We start from the raw sequence: 10,901 nt of genomic DNA, 5'->3' as shown, positions 1-10,901 counted from the left end.
GGCTAAGGGGCTGTTTGATTGCAGTGTAGACATTCGGAGTTGGGCTGGAGCCCAGGCTCTAGGACCCTACCAGGTGGGAGAGTCCCAGAGCTCGAGCTGCAGGCAGAGCTGGAACATCTACATCGCAGTTAAACAGCCCCTTCGTCTGATCCCCATGACCCTGAGGCAACTGGCACCGGTCAGCTGTGGGTTTTTAATTGCACTGTAGTCATACCCTAGGCCCTGGTCTACACTGGGGGGGAGGGGTGGATCAATCTAAGTTACGCAACTTCAACTACGTGAATAACGTAGCTGAAGTTAGCAACAGAGAGTCCTGTGGCACCTTTAAGACTAACAGATGTATTGGAGCATAAGCTTTTGTGGGTGAATACCCACTTCGTCAGACGTAGCTGAAGTCGACGTACTTAGATCGACTTACCGTGGTATCTTCACCACAGTGAGTCAACTGTTGCCGCTCCCCCGTCGACTCTGCCTGCGCCTCTCGCCGAGCTGGAGTTGACGGGAGAGCGCTCGGGGGTCGATTTATCGCGTCTAGACTAGACGCGAAAAATCAATCCCTGCTGGATCGATGGCTGCCCTTCGATCCGGCAGGTGGTGAAGACATACCCTTAAGACTCAGTGCTGTGGGGTTTTCTTTGCAGTGTAGATGTACCCTCAATCTTGGAACTGGACTGAGACCACCAACTCATTTACTATAAACTAGGGCTGTCAATTAATCACAGTTAACTCACGCGATTAACTTAAAAAAATTAATCGTGATTAAAAAAATTAATTGCAATTAATCACAGTTTTAATCACACTGTTGAACAATAGAATACCAATTGAAATTTATTAAATATTTTTCATTTTTCTATGTTATCAAATATATTGCTTTCAATTACAACACAGAACACAAAGTGTACACTGCTCACCTTATACTGTTATTTTTATTACAAATATTTGCACTGTAAAAATGATAAACAAAAGAAATAGTATTTTTCAAGTCACCTCATATAATACCGTAATGCAACCTCTTTATCATGAAAGTGCAACTTACAAATGTAGATTTTCTTTGTTACGTAACTGCACTCAAAAACAAAACAATGTACAACTTAGGGCCTACAAGTCCACTCAGTCCTACTTCTTGTTCAGCCAATCACTAAGACAAACAAGTTTGTTTACATTTATGGGAGATAATGCTGCCCACTTCTTATTTACAATGTCACATGAAGGTAAGAATAGGCGTTCGCATGGCAGTTTTGTAGCTGGCATTGTAAGGTATTTACATGCCAGATATGCTAAACATTGTATACTCCTTCATGCTTCAGCCACCATTCCAGAGGACATGCTTCCATGCTGATGACGCTCGTTAAAAAATAATGCATTAAATAAATTTGTGACTGAACTCCTTGGGGGATAATAGTATGTCTCCTGCTCTGTTTTACCCGCATTCTGCCATATATTTCATGTATAGCAGTCTCAGATGATGACCCAGCACACATGTCGTTCGTATTAGGAATACTTTTCACTGCAGATTTCACAAAACGCAAAGAAGGTACCAATGTGAGATTTCTAAAGATAGCTACAGCACTCGACCCAAGGTTTAAGAATCTGAAGTGCCTTCCAAAATCTGAGAGGGACGAGGTGTGGAGCATGCTTTCCGAAGTCTTAAAAGCGCAACACTCTGACAGAACAAGGTCTCAAGTTGCAGTGGGGGAGGTTTAGGTTGGATATTTGGAAAAGCTTTTTCACTAGGAGGGTGGTGAAGCACTGGAATGGGTTACCTAGGGAGGTGGTGGAATCTCCTTCCTTAGAAGTTGTTAAGGTCAGGCTTGACAAAGCCCTGGCTAGAATGATTTAGTTGGGGATTGGTCCTGCTTTGAGCAGGGGGCTGGACTAGATGACCTCCTGAGGTCCCTTCCAACCCTGATAGTCTAAGATTCTATGATTCTATGATGCAGAAACTACAGAACCCAAACCACCAAAAAAGCAAATCAAACTTCTGCTGGTGGCATCTGACTCAGATGATGAAAGTGAACATGTGTCAGTCTGCATTGCTTTGGATCCTTATCGAGCAGAACCCCTCATTAGCATGGACGCATGTCCTCTGGAATGGTGGTTGAAGCATGAAGGGACATATGAATCTTTAACACATCTGGCACATACATATCTTGTGACGCCGGCTACAACAGTGCCATGTGAACACCTAGTCTCATTTTCAGGTGACACTGTAAACAAGAAGTGGGCAGCATTATCTCCTGCAAATGTAAGCAGACTTGTTTGTCTAAGCAATTGGCTGAACAAGAAGTAGGACTAAGTGGACTTGTAGGCTCTAAGTTTTACATTGTTTTATTTTTGAATGCAGTTTTTTAATACATAATTCTACATTTGTAAGTTCAACTTTCATGATAAAGAGATTGTATTACAGTTATTTTATGAGGTGAATTCAAAAAATACTATTTCTTTTGTTTTTTATAGCACAAATACTTGTAAAAAAACATAAATACAAAGTGAGCACTGCACACTTTGTGTTCTGTGTTGTAATTGAAATCAATATATTTGAAAATGTAGAAAACATCCACAAATATTTAAATAAATGGTTTTCTATTATTGTTTAACAGTGTGATTAATAACGCGATTAATCACGATTAATTTTTTTAATCGCTTGACAGCCCTACAATACACCAATGAACAGCTGCCAGGTGGCAATGACTTTTGGTCACGATTGACCTGCGATGGATTCATAGTACAGCTGCAAAGCTCTGTATCCTATTACTACCCTTTACAAGTTGCATGTCAGTATTGTACACATAGACTTGTTCCACTCTAATCGATCCATGTTGCCCCTAATGCTTTCATTTGCCACTATTCTTGATAGGGGTCCATCCAGCATGTTGCTCCAAGATGTTATCTCCCATTCAAGTCAAAGCCAGTGTAAAGGCACCCAGCACCCCTTGTGGGAAGTGATCAGTATTTTGGGCTCTAGCTGCAAAGAGGTTTTTCTCCTTGGAGTTTTTTTCAACCATATTTTTGGTCAAATTAATATTGAGGTTCTTGTGACCCCTGTGAGTTATTACAGTTGTTACCAAATCCCTCCCTGCAGCATTGACATCTAAGAGCCAGTGGCTGAAAGTTGAAGCCAGCGTAGTTCAAACTGGAAACAAGATGTCATTTCAGCCACAAGTTTTTGGGCTAGATGCAGAAGTCACTGTGTGGAATTCTCCAGCTGTGCTATGTAGGAGGTCAGACTAGATGAAGGGGGAGGGATAGCTCAGTGGTTTGAGCATTGGCTTGCTAAACCCAGGGTTATGAGTTTAGCCCTTCAGGGGGCCACTTAGGGATCTGGGGCAAAATCAGTACTTAGTCCTCCTAGTGAAGGCAGGGGGCTGGACTTGATGACCTTTGAAGGTCCCTTCCAGTTCTAGGAGATAGGATATCTCCATTTATTTCTTATCACAATGGTCCCTTCTGGCCTTAAAATCAAATAAACTAAGAATAATATTCAGACCCATCGCATCTGATAACAACATTCAAAAATACTTAAAGTTGCTAATACTGTACGCCAAGGTTACCACCACCAAAATCTCCAGTATTCATTTGGTGGCTAGAGCCAAACAAACATTACAGAAGACTGCCCTCTACTGGAAGGAAATATCTCTGCAGTCATGTAGTAGTTTGATCTTTGAGGCTTTTTCATTTTCAGCCTTGGTTAAATATCTTAAATCAAAATGATTTTCTCTACCCATTCCTGCCACAAAATGGTTGTTTCTTCAGTATGCGACATCTGGGAGGGACACTGTGACAATGCTACTTGTTTCTAGAACCAGTTGAATAATGGGGCGAAAAATAGATGTTGCAAATATATTTGTGATTAAGTGACTTGAATGATTCATTGCTATTTGTGTGTTTGTGCTAGTCAATATATTGGATGATCACTGGTATTCATGAAAATATTTGCCCTGGAAGTTTACTGAGGGCCTTATTCATGATAATAATTCATTATTCAATATTTATCATCATTTTTTCCAGTTAAAAAGTTTCCACAGACTGAAAATAATTCATCCAAACTATTAGATGAATACTTCTCTGTAGCTTATATATTTATATGGCCCCCGTTACCACAGTATCTGAGCATCTCACAACACCCCTCTGAGCTAGGGCAGTGTTATTATCCCCATTTCACAGATGGAGAACTGAGGCACAGAGATGGCAAAACAGCAGGGAGTAGCGAAATCTGGATCCTGTTCCTGGCTGTTTCCCTGATTTCTTGTGTGATCGAGGACAAATTGTTTAATGTCTCCGGCCCAGATCCTCAAAGTTATTTAGGCTCCTAACATCCATTGATTTTTTTTCAGGGTAAGTGAGCACCCCAAATGCCCTTGAGGATCTGGACCTACATGACTTTTCCAGGATCATACAGGAAGTCTGAGACAGGACAGAGAATTGAATCCAAATCACCCAAGTTAGCATCCTAGACATTGGACCATCGTTCCCTTTCAGTAATAATAATTATGATTATTAATAATAACAAATCCACCGGCAGAACTGACGAACGGTTTGCTTACACATCTCATTTTTCTTTCCACCGATATTCTCACAGCTCTATTTGTTCACCTCTGCTACTGATCTACCTGGGTAATTAGCTATCTTCACTGCATTTTTTTTTTCTCACAGAGATGGACCAGATTTGCAAACTTTGCATTTGGATGCAAACCTGGGATAGATTTGATTAAATAGGGGTTTTATACCCATCATGAAATGACCAAAGATTAAGGGCTAATTGATTACTTGAACTACATGCCCGCGCAGGACAATAATGGGGAGAAAATCACGAGGTGCTACATTAAGTTCAGTGGAGGAAAACTGGTGTTTAGATAGGCAAAAATGACAGAGGAATCTGGCTGTAGCGCTCAATGGAGTTACCAGGCTGTTTAATCATGAATAGTGGTAGTATTAATAGGGAGTTACCAGATAACACTTTTAGTGGAAAATAACAATTTAGAGGTGAACAAATTATCAATAACGGGGAAGGCATTAAGTGGATATTTTGATTATTTAAAGAACAAAACAATTGTTCATTCAGCACTGAGGGACAGATCTAAATCATTGACTTCTGAAACGCTGATTTATGCCAGCTGGGCATCTAGCTCTAAATTTTTATTTCAAAGAATCTGGGGCCTGCTTCTTCATGGCACCACTCCAGTTTTATAGAGTTATTCTGGCATGAATCTGCAGTAACACAGCGGTGAATTGGCCCAGCCGTGTTTGACGCCAAATGTGTTCAAAGCCTGTTTGGCAGGGAGCTGGGCTTTTATGTGATTTTCAAAGGAACGGGCTAGAGCGCCCGCGCGTGATTGTGACAGGGATCAGGCAGACTCAGCTGTCCCTGAACTCAGCTGGAATTGCAGATCCCAGCACCTCGCAATATCGAAGGGTAAGTCAACACTTAAAATGCTACATCAGCGCAGCTGTAGCACTTCAGTGTAGACCTTCACTAAAGCGACGGGAAAACCTCGCCCATGGCTGTAGTTAATCCACCGTCCAGAGAGGCAGTAGCTAGGTTGGAATTCTCCCACTGACCTATTGCTGCCTACGCCAGGATTTAGGTCTACTTCACTATGTCGCTCCGCGGTATGGATATTTCACATCCCTGACTGACAGAGCTGGGTTTATCTAATTTTCCAGTGTAGACCTGGTCAGAGTCTTAAGCCTGGTCTACACCTAACCTTTGGTCAACCTACATATGTTGTTCAGTGGTATGAACAATTTACACCAGCGGTGGGCAACCTGTGGCAAGTCAGGGTAATCTGCTGGCAGGCCGCCAGACAGTTTGTTTACATTTGCATGGCCACCCGCAGCTCCCAGTGGCCTTAGTTCGCCATTCCCGGCCAATGGGAGCTGCGGGAAGCGGTGGACAGCATGTCCCTGTGGCCCGCACCGCTTCCCACAGCTCCCATTGGCTGGGAACAGTGAACCGCGGCCACGGGGAGCTGCAGGCGGCCGTGCAAATGTAAACAAACTAGTGGCCCACAGCGGATTACCCTGATGGGCCACAGGTTGCCCACCACTGATTTACATCTGCAAGACATAGTTAAGCCAGCCTAAGCCCAGTGTAGACAGCAGTAGGATGACAGAAGAATTTTTCCATTAACCTAGCTACCGTCTCTCAAGGATGTGGATTAACTATAGCGATGGAAGAATGTGTGTACACTATGGTGCTGTGGGTGCACAGCTGCAGTGCCATAGCTAGGCCATTGTCACATCTGTAGTGTAGACATATCTTGGGGAAGAGAGACGGGGAAGGGGGAAAGTTCTCTGCATTTATTAGCCAGGCAGAGGAAGTCAGTAAGAGGCAGCCAAAGGGCTAGAAGCAGGGATTTCAGCCCAAGCAAAGTTCTCATCTTCTCTTACAGCCTAAAAAATCCCATGCTTATTCACTTCACAGCACTTACTTTTAACCTGCCAAATGCCACCAAATCTTAAAACTAATCCTCCTACGATGGAACTTATTTTGACGCTGAAAGGGGATTTTTTCCCCTCAGTGTAATTATTCCCATTTTTTTTCCAGTTATAGGATATTCCCCAAAAATCTATGACTTGTAGAGGTAGCTCCCCGGCTCACTTACACATTGTGTTATTGTACCAATATATACATATATGAAGTGCTATTAAAAGAGCTGAAACTGCAATCCCTAGGCAGGGGGAAATTCCCATTTCCCATTCATTTCAGTGGGAGTTTCCTGGCAAAAGAGCCTGCTGGGGGATTTGGTCAAAGGTTTCAATGCAGCTGGCAATGCAAGCTTGGAAGCTAACTAAGATCGCTGTCACTAGGCATTGTACCACGTGCCCGAACTAAAATCAGGCTAATACTGGTCAAATATGATTTGCCTAATAATGAAGTTCCCAAGCTTTGCCATTATTAGTTGCATGCTTTATTCAACTAACTGCACTTCAGGTAGGCCAGGTGTACACCTAAAACTTAGGTTGTCTTTGCTATGTCACTCAGGGGGTTGAAAAATTCACACTCCTGAGAGCTGTAGTTAGTTGACTGTAGTCCTAACCAAGACCCCACTAAGTCAATGGAAGAACTCTACCTCTCGGAGTTGTGAATTAACCACAGCAACGTAAAAGCCTCTTTCATCACTGCAGCGAGTGTCCGCACTATGGAACTCCAGCAGCACAGCTGCAGCACGAAACCTGTGCCCCTGTAATGTCTGTCGTGTAGACCTAACCTCTGGCACTGATCAGAAATTCCATGCCTTTCCCTCAGCTTGGGCAAGGAAAACAGATGAGTCAGTTTCACGCATTTGTAGTTATTTCCCCTTGTGGTTCTCATGCACTAGCACAATCACTAGGCTGCAAACTCTGCAGTGGATTGTTTAAATACACACAGACCTCTTTACACCCCATCCCCTGTTTTCATCAGAACTTTTACAAATAATGGGAAACACAAGGTGATTGAGGTCATATCTTGTATTGGACTTGGACCAACATCTGTTGATGAACCAGACAAGGTTTCAAGAGCTTGTCTCGTTCACTAACAGAAGTTGGTCCAGTAACAGATATTATCTCACCCACCTTGTCACTCATAGAATCATAGAATATCAGAGTTGGAAGGGACCTCAAGAGGTCATCTAGTCCAACCCCCTGCTCAAAGCAGGACCAATTCCCAGCTAAATCATCCCAGCCAGGGCTTTGTCAAGCCGGGCCTTAAAAACCTCATCCTTACATTCCTTCATGCTGGTCTATCTATTTCAGGCTTTGACATGTTTTTTTCTTTAAAGAATAAAGCACTGAAACACCTTTTCCAAACACTCCCTTGCTATCTTCACCAGGAGACAGAGCAGAACCTCATGCTACTGCCTCATAATTGAGCTGAGGAATGCAGTCACATGACACTCATAGAATATCAGGGTTGGAAGGGACCTCAGGAGGTCATCTAGTCCAATACTCTGCTCAAAGCAGGACCAATTCCCAACTAAATCATCCCATCCTTCTTTACCAGACCTAAGAGTCTTGAGCATACCAAGAGGCATGGCTCATGGCTACAGCTCTTTTGAGGGGATGGCGGGCCCGGAGGCTGTGCATGCAGAGTGGCTTAGGGGCAATGCATTTGGGATGTTCTACAACATCAACGGCTCAATTCAGGAAGGCCTCCCCATCTGCAGGAAAGAGTCCAGCGCACGCTTAAGACCTACTGAAGTCAATGGGAGTTAAGCACAGCACTTGCTTTCCTAAATTGGAGCCAGAGAGCTAGGAGGAAGAGAGACCAGACAAATGGACAGTGTTAGGGATCCCTGCAAATTTATAAGGAAACCTTGTGTCAGTGTAGGACTGGGGAGATAGGGGTGTTACTAGAGCATTGGCCGTGTTGTGAATAGACACAAATTATGTTTAGAGCCAACAATGCCTCTAACTCAGAAGGTCTTTGAGGAGACTGTGTGCTGGTGACTACTATTGCCACTGCTACTGTATACGGAAGCCTTCTGTGAAATACCTCGACTGTTGAAACAAACTGGTTTGTTTGTATATGGTTTTCTCAATGGGAGTTGTCAGTCCGGCTCAGGGATATAGGACAGGGCTGATTGCGCTGCATTAGGGCTAGAGAACTGTGTTTTGGAAGCCGATGATCCTCTGCTGTATTATTCCCCATGATGTACATATTCAGGTAGCTGAAGACCGTGGGAACTTTGTACATTAACGGCCATGGGTTATTAGCTTTCTTAAAAATAAGATGCATTAACTTATAAGAGCATTCTCTCGCTTCCAGTTTGGATTGAGGGGAACCGCGAAACCTCTATAAACCAGGTCAAAAGCCAAAAGATCCATTTTCTCACTAGCATTTAAGGTCACCCAAGATTATATTTATGAGATCTCTTTCTACCAAGAAACTGTTTAAACCTTGAGAATTAGCAAATGTGCCAGAGGGGGCTCCACCCCCCTCCACCCCAGTCATTATCCCAACAAGAATACCTCAGTCAGGATGTATAGTGCCTTTAGGCAATGCACAAGACATCTATCAGTGAGACAGGAACGCAAAGCCCCCCCTCCCCAACATGCCCACGGCAGTCACAAGACCCCAAGTGCTGCACTCGTTTGTTTACATTTGGATATGGCAGATGGGCCCAAACAAAAGGTTCCTGCTAGTGTTTTGCCATAATCCATCTCCATTAGGTGGACTGCTAGGATGACACTTCCTAAAGCAGGGCAGGATAGGAATGGTAGAGACATCTGAGAGCTTCTTTTGACTGGTCTGCCCCTGAAATATGCACAGCACTTGCTTTTAAGTCATTTATCATAGGCTAAGAGCAGTGACAATATTTCTGACACTTGCGGAGATCACATTATTCTTGAGTAGCAGCTGGGCTACATTAATCTGCCATCGCCTCCCACTGAACTATGTTCATTTCTTCACACAAAATGACAGGCCTGGACCATGATGAGCCAGGGCTGACCATAAGCACCAGCAATGCAAGTGATTGCTTGGGCCCAAAGCTTTTGGGATACACACTTGCAACAAACAGGCTGGCCTGCTCTCCCGTTGGATGAGCATGAGCAGATGGAGCATCCCCACCTGATCCCATTCCACTGAAGTAGCATGGGGCCCACGAAGAGTAACCAGGCCTGTGCAGTTTTAAGGGGTTTCTTCTGCCAAACAATCAGCTGTTAAATGCAGCACTTTAATTCCGCCAGTAGATTAGCAGCCACTGATGGCCATCACTAGTAGACCCCACCTTACAAAGGAAGTCTTTGTTGTAAAGAGATTGGATCTGTGGTTTTGGTTCTGATCTAACTTCCCAGAACTTGGGAGATAATTGGATCTGGCTTAAAAATTTGAACTGGATCCTCTCTTTTATAGCAGACAGAACCTGTGCAGCACATGCTTCTCCACTGTCAGGGCAGCTCTTATGCTGGTGTCCCTGTGCTGGAGGGCTGAGAAGAGCTCGGCACACAGAGCCAGGAACGTAGCCTGGCACATCCCAAAGTTCTGCAGCCGCTGCTCGTCATCCCAAGCCTGCATTACGATGCCGTTGTCAGTCATTACGCCGGTCGGCGGGCAGGATCATAGAATCATAGAACATCAGTGTTGGAAGGGACTTCAGGAGGTCATCTAGTCCAACCCCCTGCTCAAAGCAGGACCAATCCCCAACTAAATCATCCCAGCCAGGGCTTTGTCAAGCCTGACCTTAAAAACCTCCAAGGCAGGAGATTCCACCACCGCCCTAGGTAACCCATTCCAGTGCTTCACCACCCTCCTAGTGAAAAAGTTTTTCCTAATATCCAACCTAATCCTCCCCCACTGTAACTTGAAACCATTACTCCTTGTTTTGTCATCTGGCACCACTGAGAACAGTGTAGATCCATCCTCTTTGGAACCCCTTTTCAGGTAGTTGAAAGCAACTATCAAATCCCCCCTCATTCTTCTCTTCTGCAGAATAAACAATCCCAGTTCCCTCAGCCTCTCCTCATAAGTCATGTGCTCCAGCCCCCCAATCATTTTTGTTGCCCTCCGCTGGACTCTTTCCAATTTTTCCACATCCTTCTTGTAGTCTGGGGCCCAAAACTCGACACAGTACTCCAGATGAGGCTTCACCAATGTCAAATAGAGGGGAATGATCATGTCCCTCGATCTGCTGGCAATGCTCCTACTTATACAGTCCAAAATGCCGTTAGCCTTCTTGGCAACAAGTGCACACTGTTGACTCATATCCAGCTTCTAGTCCACTGTAACCCCTAGGTCCTTTTCTGCAGAACTGCTGCCTAGCCATTCGGTCCCTAGTCTGTAGCAGTGCATGGGATTCTTCCGTCCTAAGTGCAGGACTCTGCACTTGTCCTTGTTGAACCTCATCAGATTTCTTTTGGCCCAATCCTCTAATTTGTCTAGGCCCCTCTGTATCCTATCCCTACCCTCCAACGTATAT

The sequence above is a fragment of the Chrysemys picta genome, chromosome 5 (assembly GCF_011386835.1).
Source record: "Chrysemys picta bellii isolate R12L10 chromosome 5, ASM1138683v2, whole genome shotgun sequence".
Classification (NCBI taxonomy): Eukaryota; Metazoa; Chordata; order Testudines; family Emydidae; genus Chrysemys; species Chrysemys picta.
Note: the sequence above shows the minus strand (reverse complement) of the source record.